The sequence below is a fragment of the Anastrepha ludens genome, chromosome 3 (assembly GCF_028408465.1).
Source record: "Anastrepha ludens isolate Willacy chromosome 3, idAnaLude1.1, whole genome shotgun sequence".
NCBI lineage: Eukaryota > Metazoa > Arthropoda > Insecta > Diptera > Tephritidae > Anastrepha > Anastrepha ludens.
In genome coordinates, this window is record NC_071499.1 from 130,157,016 (window position 1) to 130,177,267 (window position 20,252).

Sequence of the window (20,252 nt, forward strand, 5' to 3'; positions counted from 1 at the left end):
CGGAAAAATATTGCGCAAACTTGCGATCGCCTCGCCCTCATGATCCAGTTTTTTAACAAAATTTGATACGACACCGATCTTAATGTGTAGTGATGGCAAAATGATTTGAGATGGCTGCACTAATGGTAGATTTTCTATACTTTCTACGCCTACTTTGTAGCATGTTCGCGGCTTCCACTTAAATTCAGTGTAATGCTGATCTCTTTTGCGACCTTCCCATGTACACAAAAAGCACTGGTGGGTTGGAAATCCACGCTTAACACCCAGAGTGTGTTGTATGAAACAATAAATTAAAGGTTAATAAGTTGTTTAAAAATTTGGAGTCCCTTCAAGTTATGCCGATGATTTAGAACATTTGTTTTTTTTTTTTTAGAAAAAAAAATTCGAGAAAATCTGAGAATTGATACAATTTTTTTTTTTTAATTTTACATAATAAAAACATTTCCACGAGTCTGCCTGACTCAGAAATTCGATTGGATCAAGGAAAAAGGGTTAAAAATTGATCCAAAGTTTTTCAAACAGGCGGACTGCGGACTCATTTTATGCATAAAAAAAAAATTCTGACGTGTACATGAAAATCGCCGATACATGTGTATTTTTATTTTTTCTTCCCTTTCCGAAAAAGTAGATTTGGTTCATAGGACAGAAAAAAAGTTCGTTTTTGTAACGCAGTGTTATTAGACCTGTTATTAGGCTTTTCTTGAGCCTGGGGTAACTATTTACCCCGTGTGGTCGGTAAATGTTAAGCACAACATTTCGTCAGCACGCGGTCCACCGGTGCAGAAAAAAAGTCTCCACGTGTGGGCACGCGGGGCTCAAAGTGTTAATGTTATCTGGTTCGGCCACCGTTCCCTCAACAGTCGGATTTATATCCAACATCCATCGATATCGGTTTCCGTCGGCCGTTTCGTTTTCTCGGTAAAAATTTGGTCCAATGATGGTTTTTGCGCAAATGCCGGCCCAAACAGTTATTTTTCGGTCATGCAATGGCGTTTCATGGATCTCGTGAGGGTTCTCAGTTCCCCAAATGCGGCAATTTGTTTATTCACGCTACCAGAGAGGTTAAAATGTGCCTCGTCAGTCATTAAAATTTGCTTCCAAAAATTGGGTTCAGTGTCAACCATTCGAGCAATTGTTTTCGATGTATAGCGTCACTATTTCAGCGCGTTTTTCGGTGTAAAGCAATTCATGGTTGAAATTGTACTGAATTGACGTACCGAAAACATGTATGTTGAAGTCGACTAATGATAAAGTTATTCAGCGTTTACATACCGACAGCGTTGCACATACAGTGTGCAGTAGCGTGGCAGTTATTTGACCTGTTTTTTTATAGACAATATTTTTTCGCGGGCAACCCTCCAGTTTGGTTCCATTCTATATAAAAATGACCTCTGTGAAATTTGGTGCCAATCGGATAGGGGAAAGGTGTGCCCCCGAGTCTTTCAATATGCAAAATTTACCCCAAAATGACAAACAATTTTAATTTCATTAAAAGTGTGTTTTTTATTTTACAAGAGTATATATACAGCGTAAATAAGTAGTAAAAGAATTTAATTGGTAAAGTATATTAAATTATACATATATAAATTGAAGAAGGAAATTATTATCCATACAGTATTTAGCATATACATATGTATAGTTCCATGTGACGCTTACTTGATTGCAATTTAGTTTAATAACGACATATAAAAAAAAAACTAAAAAAAAGAAATAACTCATTGAAGAAAATAAAATAAAAATGAATTAAAAATCTTTATTTTTAGATATACAGTGGTTCAAACGTCTAATCGTACATGCAGAGGGCTCATTTTAAATATTAGTTTTAAAAGAGAAAATTTGTTTAATTTAGAATAATATACACTGATTTTATTTCATAATAACTTAATTTATTTCGTCATATACAAAAGTTTTAAGTTTTCACAACATTTTCTTAAAAAAAAAAAAAAAAAAATTCATGTCCAAACGAATAATCGTACAATACTGAATTTATGCTCTCAAACTAAATATTTTTAAAATAAATACTTAGTAGAGAGTCCTTTAGCTTTAAGCACAGCACTCAATCGTTTTGGCATCGATTCTACTAAGTTTTTACATACTTCTGGTGAAATATTATACCACTCAGTTCGTAGAGTTTCTTTCAACTCATTAACATTTCGAAAGACTTTGTCCTTTAATCTAGACCAGTGGTCGCCAACCTTTTCAATGTGTTGAGCTACTTTCAAGATTTTGAAATAAACAGCGAGCTACTTGCACAAGCCAACATAAATTAAATAATACACAGTTATATTCGACATACAATACATGTATTTATTTTACTAATATACGTTCTATATATAATAAACTTATGACTTATAGTGCTTATACTTATGCATAACTACATCCATGTTCACATCTATCAATCGTAACAAAATTTTTTGCAGTCATAATGGCAAATCACAAGCGACTTAAAAAAACAACAAAACAGTAATAGTACATTATTATATAAATAAAATATGGGCAGATAAAAAGAGCATATTTAATGGGAAAGTTGACATTCTGACTCATCGATAATTTTTTAATATTTGCAGTATAATGTATATCTGTAAGCCGATTGCGGTATTTATTTCTAATAAATTTCATATTGGAAAAAGAAGATTCACACAAATAAGTTGAACTGAATAACGCTTTCACTTTCAACGCAACACGACATAAAACTGAATACTTATCTTTACTTACTAAAGTCCATATGGGTAAGGCTTTCTCAAGTGGGCCTCAAAATTACCAAAGTGAATATTTTGCGATGAAATTCAGCCGGGACTGAGTTCTATCATCCAGAAGCATTCTCAGAAAATTTTGTTGTAAAATTCTAAATAGTTTTTTTTTTATTAACTATCGAAGTTTTTTGCAGCGCTTGAATAATTATCACATTTCTCGTAAAGTAAATATCCGATTACAACGATTTTTCAACTGCAGACTGATAAAGGATGATATTTTCCAAAAACGTTATTTTTGTTCCGAAACTTGATGTTTTGTTTTTGTAAATAATTTTTTTTAATAAACAATTAAAAATTTAACTAATTTCTGCGCCTCTGGGATGAAAATTTTTTAAGGATATTAACGTAATAAACATCTGTGCATTTATGTATGAAAAAAAATGCGTGCAATTCGAAAAGGATTAATTATAATTAATTTTTTTGTGCCAGAATGCGAGCTTCGACTTACGCGGACGCGCACGAACACACAAACGGCGACTCGCAGGCGGCTTGCGAAAAACCGTTTTCCGGACACGTCTCAACGCGATATGCTTCCGTAAGATCAGATTTGCCGACTTTTCCATTACTGGTGTTTACTTGTTTTTAAAGATTGGCCATATAAATAATTTACGTATAACAGAATTTGCGCTTTGACTGTCGCGGAAATGCGTAATGATAATTAAATCAAATGTATTCAAAGGAATGTAAAAGCTGTCATGCAAGGTTTCATATATACATACTTCTTTATTACTAACGTTTATGTTTACATATCAGATCTATACCTACATTGTAAGTTCAGTCAGCAAATGCCCTTAAAATTTCTCGCTGAAAAACAACAACAATTCACGGACGGACACAAAAAATGAAAATATATAGAAAGTTATACAGATATCGCATATTCATTTGTTATTTCGAGAAAAAATGAAAATCATTCACGCTTTTTACACTTTTCATGTAGTTTATTTTTACATAATGGGTATAATTTTAGATTGATCGTGGGCTGAAAATATTTTGCACTCGATGGAATTTTTAACTTTTGGAATAAAAGAATGGAACTGCCTCGTATTTTTCAAAGTTTGCGCTTTGGAATAGCGGTTTTTCAACTTACTAGAGTGATTTTCATGTTCTTGTTTATTACAGTAATCAAAACTAATTTTCTTAGAATTGACTTTTGCCCAATCATACAACTGTTTCGGTCCCGTAATTTTCACCGGGATTTTATCTCGCAAGCTTGCATGGTACGCATCTCTCTTTATAGCACCACCAATACCATCGCAGGCACCTTTCCCATGTGCAGAGGCAAAAAAGTGCCACTCGGCATCGATGCCAAAATCCTTTTTGTGAAATAGTAAATTTATAAAATTGTACTTGTTTTTGTACTGTGAGGCCGCCCCGTCGGAAAAATAATAGATTTTTTTCACATTTCGTTTACCAAACTGTTTAATCAAATATTGAATCAATTTAGAATTGAACAAATTGACTGCGGAACTGTCATGTTCCAATGCTTCAAAAATTATATTATCACAAAATTCTTATGCTGTTCTACGCAGTTTTCTTTGTAATGCACAACGTAAGGATGTATTGTTGCCTGCGTTGTGTTCCAGTATTCTGATTGCACAGAATTTTGAACACGACACTAAATTTCGCATCTTGGTCACTTATTCGGATTAGATTTGTGTAAAACGACTATGGTTTTGTTTTCCGAAAGGGTTACAACAACGATTTGCATGTGGCATTATATTAGTCTATACTTAGTTTTGTACACATTAACGTACGCGATTTATATAATATCACAGTTTTTATTATCACCGAAACACATCACCACAGCAGTCGGAAGGAGACTAGACACAACTAATGACAATGTCGGCAAAACTGATCTTACGGAAGCATATCGCGTTGAGACGTGTCCGAAAAACGGTTTTTCGCAAGCCGCCTGCGAGTCGCCGTTTGTGTGTTCGTGCGCGTCCGCGTAAGTCGAAGCTCGCATTCTGGCACAAAAAAATTAATTATAATTAATCCTTTTCGAATTGCACGCATTTTTTTCATACATAAATGCACAGATGTTTATTACGTTAATATCCTTAAAAAATTTTCATCCCAGAGGCGCAGAAATTAGTTAAATTTTTAATTGTTTATTAAAAAAAATTATTTACAAAAACAAAACATCAAGTTTCGGAACAAAAATAACGTTTTTGGAAAATATCATCCTTTATCAGTCTGCAGTTGAAAAATCGTTGTAATCGGATACTTACTTTATGAGAAATGTGATAATTATTCAAGCGCTGCAAAAAACTTCGATAGTTAATAAAAAAAAAACTATTTAGAATTTTACAACAAAATTTTCTGAGAATGCTTCTGGATGATAGAACTCAGTCCCGGCTGAATTTCATCGCAAAATATTCACTTTGGTAATTTTGAGGCCCACTTGAGAAAGCCTTACCCATATACATTTTGTATTTGAACCTAAAGATTTTAAAGTCAAGTCACTTTGAAAAGCAATCAGTTCCATTTCTGTCACAGCAATGTCTTCGCCAAAGTTGTTCATAACACAAGTTGCAAACTGTTGTATATCAATGTCCATGAAGGGTGAAACCACAAATTGCGTCACTAAAGCAATTTTGCTGAAATCCTTGAAACGATTTTTGAAGTTTTCCTTTAAGTTAGAAACTATTTCCATATGATATTTACTGTCATAGGGCTCTAATAGATTTTTGGATATCTTTTCGGAAAGAATAGGAAAATACTTAGTATCGCGGTTTTTTAGGTTTTGTTCCCAAAATTCAAGTTTTGTAATAAATGCATTTATATCAGAAATCATTTCCGCTAATTCTTTATCCCTGCCTTGATGCTGCAAGTTAAGCTCATTTAATTTCTCTGTAATGTCCACAAGAAAACCAAAATCTCTGAGCCAAGTCGAAATTTCCAGTTCAGGAATCGGTTCATCGCGTTCTTTGAAAAATTGGAGTATAACAGGCAGGACATCATTGAAACGTTTGAGCACTCGTCCTCTGCTTAATCATCGCACTTCAGAGTGAAGAAGTAGCTCTCCGTATTGACAGTCAATTTCATCAGCCAAGGTTTTAAATAATCTTCTTTGTAACGCTTGAGCTCTAATCTTGTTCACAATTTTCACCACCAGTTTCATAACGTTGTTCAAGTTTAGAAAATTTCCACATAATGCTAGCTGATGTATAATACAGTGGTAACTAAGAAATTGTGGAAAACTTTCATCCTTATGTTATAGCGCCACGAGCCCCTTATCACAACCCACCATAGCTGGAGCACCGTCAGTTGTCAGGCCTACCATTTTTGATATTGGAATTTTCTCAGAAGAGATGAGATTTTTTAAATGAGAAAACAGCTCTAGCCCAGTAGTATGTCCTTTGAGTGGAATAAACTTCAAAAGATCTTCTTTAATTGTAAAATCACTAAAAGCCATCCTGACAAATATGGCCACCTGTGAGGTGTCAACTACATCTGTTGATTCATCCAGTTGCAGTGAAAAATAAATACAGTTATCTAAGTCACTTCTTAACTGTAAAAAAATATCATTGCTCATTACTTCTAATTGCGTCATCACTGTATTAGCAGAAAGTTGCATAGATTTTATAGCAGACACTATTTCGTCTTTATTTCTAAAGTTGGCGAATAAAGAATCTGCAGCTTCCAAAAATGCTTGTTTTATGCTTTCCCCGTCTTCATAAGGTTTTTTCTTTTGTACAATTATCTGGGAAACACGATAAGATGCTTCAGTTGCAGCCTTATTTTTGTCGATTGTTTTCAAAAATATTGACTGTTGTCCAATTAACTGGATTTTTAAATGTTTCAGTTTTTCTTTTCTGGTGGCAGCATTTAACGGGAATGCCTTCTCAAAATTCGAATGTACAGTTTTATGACGCCTCTCAATATTTCCTTGTTTAGGAACTGACACAGAGGTATTACATAACAAACAAACACTTTTGCCTTTAACTTCTGCGAAGAAGTATTGTTCTTCCCATTCCGAATGGAAATGGTATGTCTTCGCCTTCTTACTACTGCTTGCTATAATGTTTCGAACTCTAACCCAACCGCTGCAGAACGTTGATAATGCCGTTCAGTATTAAACTGAGCGCAATGTCGACGTGCATTGCGTGTATATAAAGCCAAAAAATTCTCGAACACGCTAATCGGTTCCAGCCGATCCTAGAACGGAGACGTGACTTCGCGTCGTGTTTGTCGGCGCGAAATCGCTTACCGCAGTGTTGCCGCTGTTTATCTATTTATTATGAAAATTGCTAATACTGGTATGATTTTCAGACCTTTGGATTTTTTGCAACGTGAGCAGCACGAGGTATCAGAATTGCCTTTACGAGCTACCGGTAGCTCGCGATCGACGGGTCGGCGACCACTGCATTGGGTTTTCGCCATACGTAGCACTTTCCATCGGACCCTTTTAAATTAAATTTACCTTCGTCTGTGAATAATACCTGTCAAAAAAGAAATTTAGTGCCAATAATTTAAATTTTATTTTATTTTTACCGTTTTCCAGAAGTTAATATCTTTTGTAATATAGTCTGTAGCAAATTTCATGCGAGCTTTTTTGTTTTTAAGACTTATGTATGGCTTTTTTCGTGCTATTCTGCCATGATAATTGTTTCTTTAAAAAACATTTCGGATTGTTTCATCACAAACTATCTTATCAGTCTTTTCTTTTAATGTTCTGTTAATTTCTACTGCTGTTACAAAAGCATTTTTTTCACTTCCCTTAAAATCAAACGTTCATCGCGGTCACTTAGCTTCTTGCCTTGGCCAACACGACTTTTATTTACAATAGAGAGGCCATTTTTATAGCTTTTAATGATATATTGCACGGTAGAATGAGCTCTATTTACTAAAACTGCGATTTCTCTAAAAGTTTTTCCGGATTCGTGCAATTTTATTATTAATTTTCGTTCTTCTACCGTTGTCTGTTTTCCTGAAGGTGCCATTACGTACCGATTAAGTTTATCACTTAAAGCAATCTGGATAACTAAATAAGAATTTATTTATAGTCCAGTGCAAAACGCAATTTGAAAAAAATTCTTATAGGATAACGGTATCCAGTCGACGTCTACTTATGTACGATTATTCGTTTGGACATGAATTTCTTTTGTTTTGTTTTTTTTTTTTTTTTTTTTTTTAAGAAAATGTTGTAAAAACTTAAAACTTTTGTATATGACGAAATAAATTAAGTTATTATGAAATAAAATCAGTGTATATTATTTTAAATTAAACAAATTTTCTCTTTTAAAACTAATATCTAAGATGAGCCCTCTGTATGTACGATTAGACGTTTGAACCACTGTAGTTTGTTTATTGCTGCCTGGGAACTTCTGCCGATAGTCACTCACTACTTGGAGCTCGTTTTTTGTATATAACTTATTAAAATCCTCTACTAGTTTAACACCTCTCTCCGCCGTATCATTTGTTACTTTAAGTTTATTAACTACTTTTAAAGCTTGGACGAAATCTTCATGTCTTCAAATCTTCATTCAAAGAATCGTTTTGTTTTGTTGGAGACAAATTGTTCAAGTCCTTGGTTTAATAATTCAGGAACTTGGCTTGTTTCCACGGTTATCCTTTTAATACTTTTTTCACATTCAGCATCAGTTTCACGATTCAACGCCTTTACCATTTTAATTTTTGATTCTGCCGTCACATTTGGGCCAAAGAAGGCCAAGGCGATGGATTCAGGTGATAAATACCACAAATGATTTTTGTTTTTTTGTAAAGCCACACGAGAGATGTCTTCGTCAACTGTCCGGTATTTATAAATTTTGGAAAGAACACTGAAATCCAAAAATGGTGCTTTGGGTGCAGAAGGTGCACAAAATCACGCTTCGATATATGTATATACTGATAAGGAAAATGCAAATATCACAGATTGCATTTTCCTCACGCGGTGATAATTTGAATTCATCGCGAAACATGAATATCTTAAAGCAATAAATAGCCTTAGCCATCCACCTTGCATGATGGATAGCTCCTGGAGCACGGAAAGATACTCCACGAGATGATATTTCGCCAGGAAAAATAGTAAAAATTGTAAAAATTCTCGATAATCCTCTCTCGGTTGTTGTTCTTGCAACGTGCTTCGTATAAAATCAAGACCTCGGGAAACATCGACTGGATCCAGTTGTCGAAAAGCAAGGGTCGAACGACTTGGTAGATTCTGCATTGAATATATTTTTTTAAGCGTAATAATTTGAATTATCATTGTAATGTGATAAACTAAGTGCTCGGCTACTTTACTAGTACTCATACTACGAATTTTCGGGTTTTTTGAAACTTTGATGGCCCGGGGGCACACTTACCAGATTTACTTCAAACTTTTTTCCACCATTTTTTATATATAAAGGAACCAATCTGGGGGGTAGCACCAATAAAAAAATAATCTTGCAAAATAACTGTCACTCTAGTGTGCAGTCGTTTTTGTTTTTTTTTTTTTGACTAGGAAATGCATTGCAGCACCAACGGGGTGCAGTCGGTCTTGCATTGGTTAACGAGTCATTACAACCGTGAATTGGTTTCGTTCAAAAACCCCATATGCATAAGAACAAAAATGAAGTAAGCTGAGTAGTGGTTACAGTAATATTTGTGTTATTTGGTAATGGAATCATTCTGAGCGACGGATGCAATTGGACGTGGGACGCTTTCATTTTCTATATTGCTAATATTCAATGAAAATGAAACTGCATTTTTGAACATATCTGATGATTCGATATGTCTCAAACAGTCATCGACTTTTTGATCATGTTCAATTTGGTCTTCCGGACGAAAATCAAAGGATCTTCTAAACTGTTATCGGAAGTGAAATCGCCATCATCTTCACTTTCGGATACATCTGTTTCAATCAAACTCATCAATTGAACCATTTCATTATCTGACATTTTCGAAAGATTTCGCCGCGATCGATCCATTTTTAACTGGAAAAATATATTTTTGTTATAATATTTAGAAAATTAGGTAAAAATTGAAAACAGACATTTTTATTCACTTTTACTGTACCAAAAAGTGCACAAAAAGTATCACATGTGTATATGAAAAATTATCCGTAATGCGGAATAACCGTCTGTAGACGGTCAATAAAAAATCACATATTTTTTAATTTCAGTATAACTAATAGTTGCATTGAAAAATATACAGAAAAACATACCTGTTTTGAATTTTTGAAGAAATTTCTGCAATGTTTGGTCACTTTTTCACAAACGAAAAGATGCAATTTTTCAACTGTTAATTTTTTCGACTGATTTCAACGACGGCCATTACTAAACTGACGATAAACATCAAAATGAAACAAATGAACACTTTAAACGATTTGGAATGTTTCCGTCATAACCGTTTCAAGGCAGCCATGCCGGCTCACACGAAAAAGAAAATTCCATATAAAACCCAGGAGGGTTTTATGATGACCGTCTGTAGACGGTCTTACTGGATAGAGGGTTAAGACCGAGTTACAAGAAAACTCACAACTATTACTACTGCTAACAAACAAACAAAACAAACCAAACTGACAACTGACTTGAATTGATAACAATTCAAGTCTTTTATTGAGAAAAAATGTCATTCTTAGCATTTTCGTGTATTATTGTAATATTTTGGTAAACCATTCTAGTGAATGTTTATGAATAAAATGAATATTAAATACATACCAAAATTTATATGAATGTCTGTATTATTAGGAAATGCTGAGTCAAAAGTTCTTTTCCATTTTTCGCAACTTGCTAATATACAATAATTTAACTGAAGCAAAATCCTTTTCTCATCTCTAAGTTTTACAGACACGACATCGCTCATATAAAAAGCTAATGAATATACTAAGATTTCTGATAATATCTGATCTTTATTAATTACACTCTTTGCTTTTGACCAGACAATAGTTTTTTCGACTTGATATGTAAGGATTGCTTTTATGATAGCTTCTTTCATCGTTTCCTTCATTATTGATTGCTTATTTGGCACTATCGAAAAAACAAACCCTCCTCTGAAAAAGCTCTCAAAATCATCATACCCAAAAGAGATCATATGTTTGACAGTAACAGGTCTATTAATATTCGGGAATTTTGTCAAAACTGCAAATCCAACTTCAGGAAAACTATTCAAAATCCTTGGTAATGTAATTGTTTCTCTATTTGATTGCGATGCTACGACATTCTTGGTGATCCTGTAAATCTTGACTAACTCAGAGATATATCTTTGAGTGTCTTGTTTAACTTTCCCAGTTTTTTGAAACAATAGATGAACCTCTTCATAGCATTAACACAACTAAAAAGGAAATTTGTCTCTTCCTTGCCTCAGCGTCTGGTTGCAATTTTGCCATTAATGTTCGAATAAATATTGGATAAAGTCCCTGGTATGAAACGGTACTCATGATGCTTTGCATAACGTCATCATCTGATAAGTATGATATCATGGTAGCAATGAAGTCATCTGAATCAGGCAATTCTGTTTCAATAGCTTGAATGTCAAATGATGATAGTCTACTAGTTGTAGCAACAGAGATCTCATTATTTAAATCAAAACCTCGACCTCTTTGTGCCATTGTTCTTTTTGTTGGTTGTTGAGTATCTATGGATATAGATGAAAGACTCAACCTACTCAATTCTGCTAACGAAACAGTTGAACTGATAAAGCTCTGAGATGTTGAGGGACACTCACAAGGATTGATGTTGCTCTGACAATATTCACTTCACTGTCGCAGTGGAGAGTTTTCTCTACTTAGGACTTAAATTTGCTTTCTGTTTTAATATCCTAAAACCTGATAAGTGTGTTTTAAGTTCTGATACTGTTGTCGTATTCTTAGGAAAAGCCTTATCTAAGAACTTCTTGAGTTTATTTTCATTGTCAGGTAGACTTAGATACGCCTGAGTTTCTCAAGTAGATTGTCCGTGATGAAGCTTATTTCAAAGATATGTAATAATTTAAAGCCTGTCTATGTGTGAGCGGTAAATTCTAGTGAATTGTTTACTACTTTTTCAAAATTATTTGGTAAACAGGAAGCCTAAAAAATTGTACTTGCCATTTTGTAAACAGGAAACGAAAACAAACTGACTCGGAAAGTGAACCGTAATGAATTTTGCTTGTGAACTTAATAACAAATATGTTTGTGCGTGTACGTAAAGTTAGGGAGGCGTTTATTTATACAAAAAATAGGGTGGTACTATATTATATTATAGAGCAGGGATGGCCAACTTGATTAGACCCAAGATCTACTGTTCACTGACGACACCCTGTGGGATCTACCAATTACATACTTCTTGAAAACCTTAATAAAACAGCATAGTTCAGTACACAATTATGTAGTCTTTTTATTTTATTAAGAAGAAAAACATTTTACTCTAAAAAACTACTTATTTAGTTGAGCATTCGTGTGAGCATTGGGTCTGAGCATCTTCTACTAGATTAGCAAAATCAGGTTTGTAGTTGGAAATTGCCAACCTTAAAGAGTCCAATGTATGAGCGTCTGTCAAGCGAGAACGATGTTTATTTTTTGTTTGTTTTAAGTACGAAAATGTTGACTCACATAAATATGTTGAATCAAAGCACGAATGCAGTTGTTCAACACATTTCTTCAAATTTGGATATTTTTCGTTGGAAACCACTGCACACTGGTTGCGCTTATATGGGGCTGGTGGCCAAAAATACTTCCCGTAAAGATAGAGAGCTGACATTTTTTTCTGGGTATTAGAGATGAATTTAGATAGCATACAGTAAATATTTGTGAAAGAGAAAATGAAGAAATGAAAGAGAATAAATAATAAACAAGGTTAACATACGTAATCCAATAAATCATATGGAGATGATAAAAAAGTGGATTTCTGATTCTTTGGCAGATTTCTTTGACCTGTTATAAAAGGGTCTGATTTCAAAAGAAGCATTTTAATTAAATCTGTATTTGTCAGTATACGAGACATCTTCCTAGTATGCTGCAGCCGGCACTTTTTTATTTCTTTATTGTTTGACTCTGCAGCTTCCTCTGAGAGCTCTCCAATCGAAACCAAAGCGTGCTCTATAACCTTTGGTGCATGAATTAAAATTTTATGCACTGTTGCTGGAAGGTAGTACCATGCATACATTTCAATTAATTTATTCGCTGTATCTAGTGCGAATTTTTCGAATTTTTTTATATTTATTTTGTATCCTGATGCTAAGGCTTGCAGTATCGTAGCGCATCGGGCAATAACTTCTTCATCAATGCCTGTAATCTGAGATGCTAAGCTTGGGTTACTGAAAAATTTCCTGGCAGTATTGCCATCGTTGGAGTTTCCTCTACCTCCATCCTTTGGCGTATCGACCAGTAACCCCATTTTCTCTCGAAACTCCGCTTGAATTTGATGTTTTTTCTTTAATACAATAGACTTGAGTTCTCCCGATCGTACTTGCCAAAGCTTTACATCCAGCTTGTACGAAATGTGCAAGAAATATTCGAAGAACCGGATATATGAATGAAGTGGTGATAGCCCGAATTCAAAATACTTTTCTTGCACATCTCTTCCAACACATTCTTCAATATTATTCATTTCTGTGGGCTTTGCTCCACATATAAAGCATTTCATCGAGGACGTGTTGCTTAACGCGTTGCAAACTTTACCATCCACCATGGTTAATTGAAGGGCGTGCTTTATAGAAAATGTTGTATTGCAAATTTTTTGCTCTGTTGTCTTCAAGTTAGCTATTTTCTCCTTGAAGTAGAGCTCTTCTTCGACGGAAAGTGCGGCGGTCTCCTTTTTAAATTGAAACCTGAGTGGCCTACAATATCGGGTAGACGATGGCCTGGGATTTTTCCATATTACTTTAGAGTCGGTTACAAGCTGAAGTGGGACGTACGATGTGACAAATAAACTTTTCTCGTCATTAATACAATTGGAAAACTTTTGTTTATATTCGCTGTGGCCAGTGCTGCCATCGAATCCCCATTTTCCAATTAATGTTAAAGTTTTTTCAGTTTCATCCAAACGTTCTTCAATTAAATTCTTTTGAAGCTCTAAAATACTTGAAGCCGTGTTGTCTAAAAGACTATGTAGTTCCACTTCTGCATGTGTTTCGTCTACAACAATATTATTTGGATATCTCAATGTTTTGAACTTAAGAATTTTTTCGTAACTTGGCAATAAGTTATAGGAAACTTCTGAATTTATAAATGATCTAATGACCAAGTATTGGTGTTTGGACAACCCAATGTCGACGACAAGCGACAAGACCTTTTCAATATTTATTTCAGTTGAATTAAGGCTTGACTGAGAATCAGATGAGCGCAAAGCAGAAGCTGCAGACTCATCATGCTTTTGTAGTAGGGCTATTCGGCGACGTTTCGTCCTTTTTGAGGACTCAACAAAATCCATTTTGGGCCGTCCACGACTAGAACTCAGATCAATTTGTTGAGCACTACCAGTAGGCTTCAGGACAATAAATTCTTTAGTTTTTAGCCATTCAGATTGGTATTGTACAAGTAAACTTCTAATTCTTTTGGGCCGTCCACGACTAGAACTCAGATCAATTTGTTGAGCACTACCAGTAGGCTTCAGGACAATAAATTCTTTAGTTTTTAGCCATTCAGATTGGTATTGTACAAGTAAACTTCTAATTCTTTCGTACTGAATCCAGAAGGCAACTATCTTTTTGCAAATGTACTGAATACATTTCTTAAGGTCAATCGTATTGACTTCGTAGCCTTTGCTTTTTATGTGTAGTGCCAGTAAATTATTTATGCCTTGCATTTTTTCGGCATTCGTGCCTTTTTCTTTGCACCAAAGATCAAAAATGTGGATGCGTGAAAACACACAGTTATAAGATGCTCCTATACAATCAAAATAAAATGTGCAAAGCAAACATAAATTAGTACAGTAAATTTAATGTAAGAAAAGGTACAAAACAAACGACGAAAACGAAACCAACAACACAAAGATCAACTGATAACGGTGGATATTTGTCCCATGAAAATAAATAAGACCACTTTAGTTTATTTATGAATATAAGCTAATTAGCAACTTTTAGCAACTAAACTTTTCATGATTATTACCTTAAAACATTGACAAATACAGTGATGTCACTCTCAATGGGGGCATCCGGGGGCAACACAACTAAAACTTTTAGTAAACTTAAAAAAGACGTACACAAAATGCACAAAAAAGGTTAAGACGTTCAAAATCACACAAAAATGTTTGAATTGATCAAATTAATCTTTAAATAAACATTTAAATACCTTCAATTACAAAATCCATTTTAAATTATTAATATCGGACCGCTTTGTCAAACGTTTGATCACTTTGAAGTACGAATTTGCAATGACAAAATACAAACAAAGCTCAGACGGGCTGCAAAAACGTACACAAGTTCATTCTTTCAATGCTATTTTTAGAAAGTTCCGTTAGATTTGCGGAAAAACCGGTTTGGCGTTTTGAAGATTGACCATTTTAGTGTCAATTTGTGTTCATTTTGTCCAAGTATTTTGTGATGATATTTTTGATTTTTGGCCTATGGACGCAACCAGTGTGCACTGCTCAGAAATCTAGACCTGAGGATGATCTTGCTTTTAGAAATATGTCGCAACGCAGAGTTATAATTTCGTTTTGAAGTATCATGTGGTCCACTTGAAATGTATCTGCAAATTTTGTAGCTATTTCATAGATATCACTATGATCAATGGAATTATTAAACGGATAACTGATGAATTCGACCAACTTCTCAATTTTTTTGAAATCACTAAAGCGAATTTCGAAGTCTGATACCACTGCCTTAATTTCTGCCGTGTACTTGTCAGCAATGAAATTGTAAGTAGTATGTTTCTCAACATTATCCTTGATGTTTACAAATTGTTGAAATTTTTTCGTTTCGATGTCAATTATCATAGACGCTGCTTGACTTTGAAATGCTGCAATAGAACTCATCATTTCTGTTACTGTTTTATTCTTGTCTTGTAGTTCCAGATTTAATATACTCAGTTTTCCAGTAAAATCTGCTAAAAATGCTAAATCACATTTCCAGTCTAAATCACGCAATTGCTGACATTCATCACTCCTCTCTTCAAGAAATTTTATTATTTCGTCCAATAGATCCTGAAAGCTTTGCAAAAACTTGCTTCGACTCAACCACCTTACGTGAGTGTGTAATGCTAAATCTGGTTCCTTCTCATCTAATTGCTGTTTAAAAGCCGCCTTTGAAGAGATTTTCCTTTAATGGAATTTACAATCTTGAAAGAAATATCCATCACATGTTTTGTGTTTAGTCTCTTACTAGCCAGTACTTGTTGATGAATTATGCAGTGGTAGCTAATGAAGTCTGGAAAATCTTCGTCTTTGTGACAAAGAGCAATAAAACCATTATGAATACCTGTCATTGCAGGAGCCCCATCTGTTGTCATTGATACGAGTTTATACAAAGGTAGCTTAATCCGGCTAATATATACTTTGAATTCCGTGAATATATCAAGGCCACGATTTTTTCCTTTTAAGGAAATCATACTTAACAGTTCTTCTTTCGTCGAGAAATCTTCAAAGACCATCCGAATAAAAATAAGTAATTGTGCAGTATCAGTGATATCTGTTGACTCGTCAATTTGTTGCGAAAAAGCAACGCAGCGGACGATATCTTTTTGTAGCTGTTCGTTTATATTCTTACTTATTGTTTCTATTCGGCGCATCACAGTATTTCGAGATAGCTGTAAACCATGAATAGCTTTTTTAATTTCGTTTTTGTTTTTGAAATTAACGAACAGCGAATCTGACACTGCTTCAAAAATTTCCTTGATGTATTTTCCATCGGAAAAAGGTTTGCACTTTTGTGCAATTCTATAGCTTACTTGGAAAGATGCTTCAGTCGCAGCTTTACTTTGCTCAATAGGCCCAGAAAACATGTTTTCTTGGCCTTTTATTTGCGATTTTAATGCTTGTAATTTACTCTTTCTTATTTTGCTGTTAGGTGGAAAGTCAGCTTGATATTTACTATGCATTGTGTTAAAATGTCGCTCTAAATTTCCTTTTTTCGGTATTGCCAGGGATGTATTGCATATTAGGCAGCAACATTTTTCTTCCACCATAGTAAAGAAGTAGTCGAGTTCCCATTCTTGGTGAAAGTGATAAGTTTTTGATTTCTTTGGAGCACATTTATCATGGATCTACAAAAAAAAAAAATTAAATAGGTATTAGGAAAATAATTCGTATAATAATAAAAGAAGAAATATCCTACCACTAAAATTTAAAGTGAAATAATCTCTTAATGATGGCACAAAGTTAGAGAGTGAACATTCTTTTTAAGTTTTTTACCCAGTTACTAAGTGGATAATTCGCTTGATCTACCGAGTACCTAAACTGATAATCATCATTATCACCATCAACCAACAATTGTCCACTTACAAAAAATTGGAAGCATACACCATTAATGCATAATTTTATGTTATATAGGTGCAAAAACTTAGTGAAGCGCTTAGGAGGTCAATGATATGCACATGGCACGTAGGTATTCCTCAATGTTCGAGAATGATCGGCATTCTTAATGTACTTGCTTATTTTAAATGTGGTTATGAGTTCACTAATAACGATTAATAAATAACGAGTATGAGCTTCCTTGTTGTGTTTAAAAGAAATACTCAGCCATGTATTAACGAAATTCGTAATTCTTGTAGTATAGGTAGGATTAGTGTTGCCGTCAAGCGAGGAATTCAAAGGTAAAGCCAAGACAACGACAAGGAAGACTTTCTTCCTTGACTTTCTTAACTTGAGGCTTCCTTGAATTTCTTATCCTTCTCACGACAAGGCCTTGTCGTTGTCTAGACTTGATACTTGACTTTACCATCACAATCCCCTTAAAGAAAACTCAGACAAAGAGAACTCGTATCTGAGAAAACCTTTCTCTTTTCTTGCAGATCGTATCAGCTCTTATGTTTTCAATGAAAACCGGTGTTCACTAAAAATGAATTTAGAAAAAATTTTGTTGTCAGAAGAAATGTAGAAAAGGCTGATGGATACAAAAACTTTTCGAACGCGTGAGTTTGGAGAAAGATATTGAAGTTGAAGTTTTTAAACAAATTTTTAAAGTTAAAATACATTTTTTTAAATTGCAGGCTGTAGAAAAGAAAAATTCAGATATATTTTTTCTTCAAAATATTTTTTGCCTAAAGCTTATTTTAATGTAAAGAACTTAAATCAATTAATTTTAAATAAATACTACTGTGGGCAAAAAGTAAGGGGAATTTGGTTGTAAAATGAAAAATCTTTATTTATTCTTGTAAATCAATTTCATCCCCTTAAAAATAATCGCCTCTCGATGAAATACACTTATGCCAACGATTTTTCCAATCCCCGAAACATGTCAAATAGTCCATTTCCGGTATAGCCATCATCACCTTTTTCGATTCAGCTTTTATCTCCTCAATCGACTCGAATCGCGTTCCCCGGAGTGGTCTCTTGAGTTTTGGGAATAGCCAGAAGTCACACGGAGCCAAATCAGGCGAATACGGTGGTTGCGGAACGATATGCGTGGAATTTTTGGCGAAATGGTCACGAAGAACGAGTGCAATGTGAGACGGTGCATTATCGTGATGCAAAAACCAGGAGTTGTTGGCCCATAATTCTGGTCTTTTTAGACGAATTGCTTCACGTAAACGACGCATAACGCTCAAATAATATTCCTTATTAACAGTTTGGCCAGGTGGAAGGAACTCATAGTGCACCACACCACGAAAATCGAAAAAAAACTGTCATCATGACCTTTATTTTTGAACGATTTTGACGTGCTCTTTTCGGTCTGGCCTCGCCTTTAGCACGATATTCGCTTGATTGGTCGGTTGTTTCAGGGTCGTAAGCATAAATCCAAGTCTCATCTCCCGTAATGATGCATTTGAGCTTGTCCTGATAGTCTGAAAGCATTGTTTCACACACATCAACGCGACGACTTTTTTCCAAGAAATTGATTGTTTTCGGTACCAAACGAGATTTGAGTTTTCGTAGGTCCAAATGGTCTTTCAAAATGGTTTTCACAGATCCTTCTGATATTCCGATCTTATCAGTAAGGTCTTTAACAGTCAACCGCCGATTTTTGAACACTAACTCCTTCACTTTATTGACCTGTTGGCCATCGGTTGACGTCGATGGTCGTCCGGAGCGCTCCAAGTCATCAACACGTTCTCGACCCTCTTTGAAGTCTTTATACCACTTATAAACATTTTTCTGCATCATGGTCGAATCACCAAATGCCCTCTGCAACATGCTAAACGTTTCCGCAGCCGAAATTTCATTCGGCAAACAAAATTTGATGGAACTTCTCTGCTCAATCAAATCAGACATTGTAAAAATTGAAAAATGCACTCTTGGTCGTTTGGTAAACACAAGCGTAAATATATTACTGATAATGACATTCACATGAAAGTTGGCCCAGATGTTATTAACAGTGCTGCCAACTCATTAAAAAAATAACTAGAGCGAAATTTTAATCCCGCGAAGTTTGACAAATAAATTCACCTTACTTTTTGCCCACAGTAGTATATCCTCATAACTTCAGTAAATATTAATGAAATAAATTCAAATTCGGTGCAAACAGAAACAAAAGCCGACTGACGCGATGCCTGGAAGCTTAAGCAAAACTAAAAACATTATATTGTTTAATATTTCTTTAATATTAATGTTAAAATACTTTCTACATTTTTGAAATAAAAAAGTTAAAGAAGTACCTTTCAAATGAATAAAATTTTAAACTGGGAAATTCTTAAGCAACTGTAGAAGAATTATAACCTGATATTTTATATATATATGTATATATATTTTTTTTTAAATAAAATTAGGAGTTAACTATTATTTAAACATTTTAAAAACATATAATAGACTTCAATCTACAATAGAAGTATGTTTAAAATAAGAATGGATTATTTGCCATCGTTGGTGCTTATGTTGATTGTTCATAAGAAATTATTTTTAAAAAATGGCAAAAAGTTTATTTACATTAATATTAAATAAGGTTAAAATGCATTAATGTTTTTGGTTTTCTTTAAGCTTGTAGTCATCACTAAGCTTTACTTGCTGTCTGCACCATATTTTAATTTTTTTTATAAATATTTAACGAAGATATGATGATATATTTATGTAAAAGTAATATATTAAATTTTAATATATAATTTTTTTCTCTTTTTTTATATTTTGGTCAATAAATAAAATCTTCAGAAAAAAAAATTTTATAGGAAAAAACATGATTAATTTTTCACAATCCCTTGTCAAAGTGTTGTTAAAAAATATGCACTGCAAGAAAATTTTATTTGATGCAGAAATAATGATTTATTAAATTTAAGTATAAGAGAATAAAACAAATCATGTATTAAAGTTAAATTCATTTCATTGACACTACGAGAAATATTTTTTTATTCAAACACAAAGATTTATTTAAAATATGTGGAAAAAAAAAAAATAATTTATTGAAGTGGAATTGATTTTTTTTACATATAATATTTAACAAATTGTGTAAAAAATATTTGTGAATTTATTTATTTACATACTGAATGTCTTCAGCTTTAGTTCA

The 20,252-nt window shown here is 33.9% G+C and overlaps 1 protein-coding gene across 3 annotated transcripts in view; it reads left to right on the forward strand.

Annotated features, from left to right (window-relative positions):
• LOC128859260 (COMM domain-containing protein 10) overlaps positions 1 to 20,252 on the forward strand; it is a 70,833-nt gene that overhangs the window by 12,532 nt on the left and 38,049 nt on the right. The window contains exon 3 of one of the 3 annotated variants that reach the window (XM_054096120.1): positions 17,611 to 17,741. The exons of the other annotated variants lie outside the window; for them this stretch is intronic. The gene's annotated coding sequence lies outside the window, so the exon portion shown is untranslated. Of the gene's footprint in view, positions 1 to 17,610; positions 17,742 to 20,252 lie in introns of those variants that run through there. 3 annotated transcript variants of the gene reach the window in all.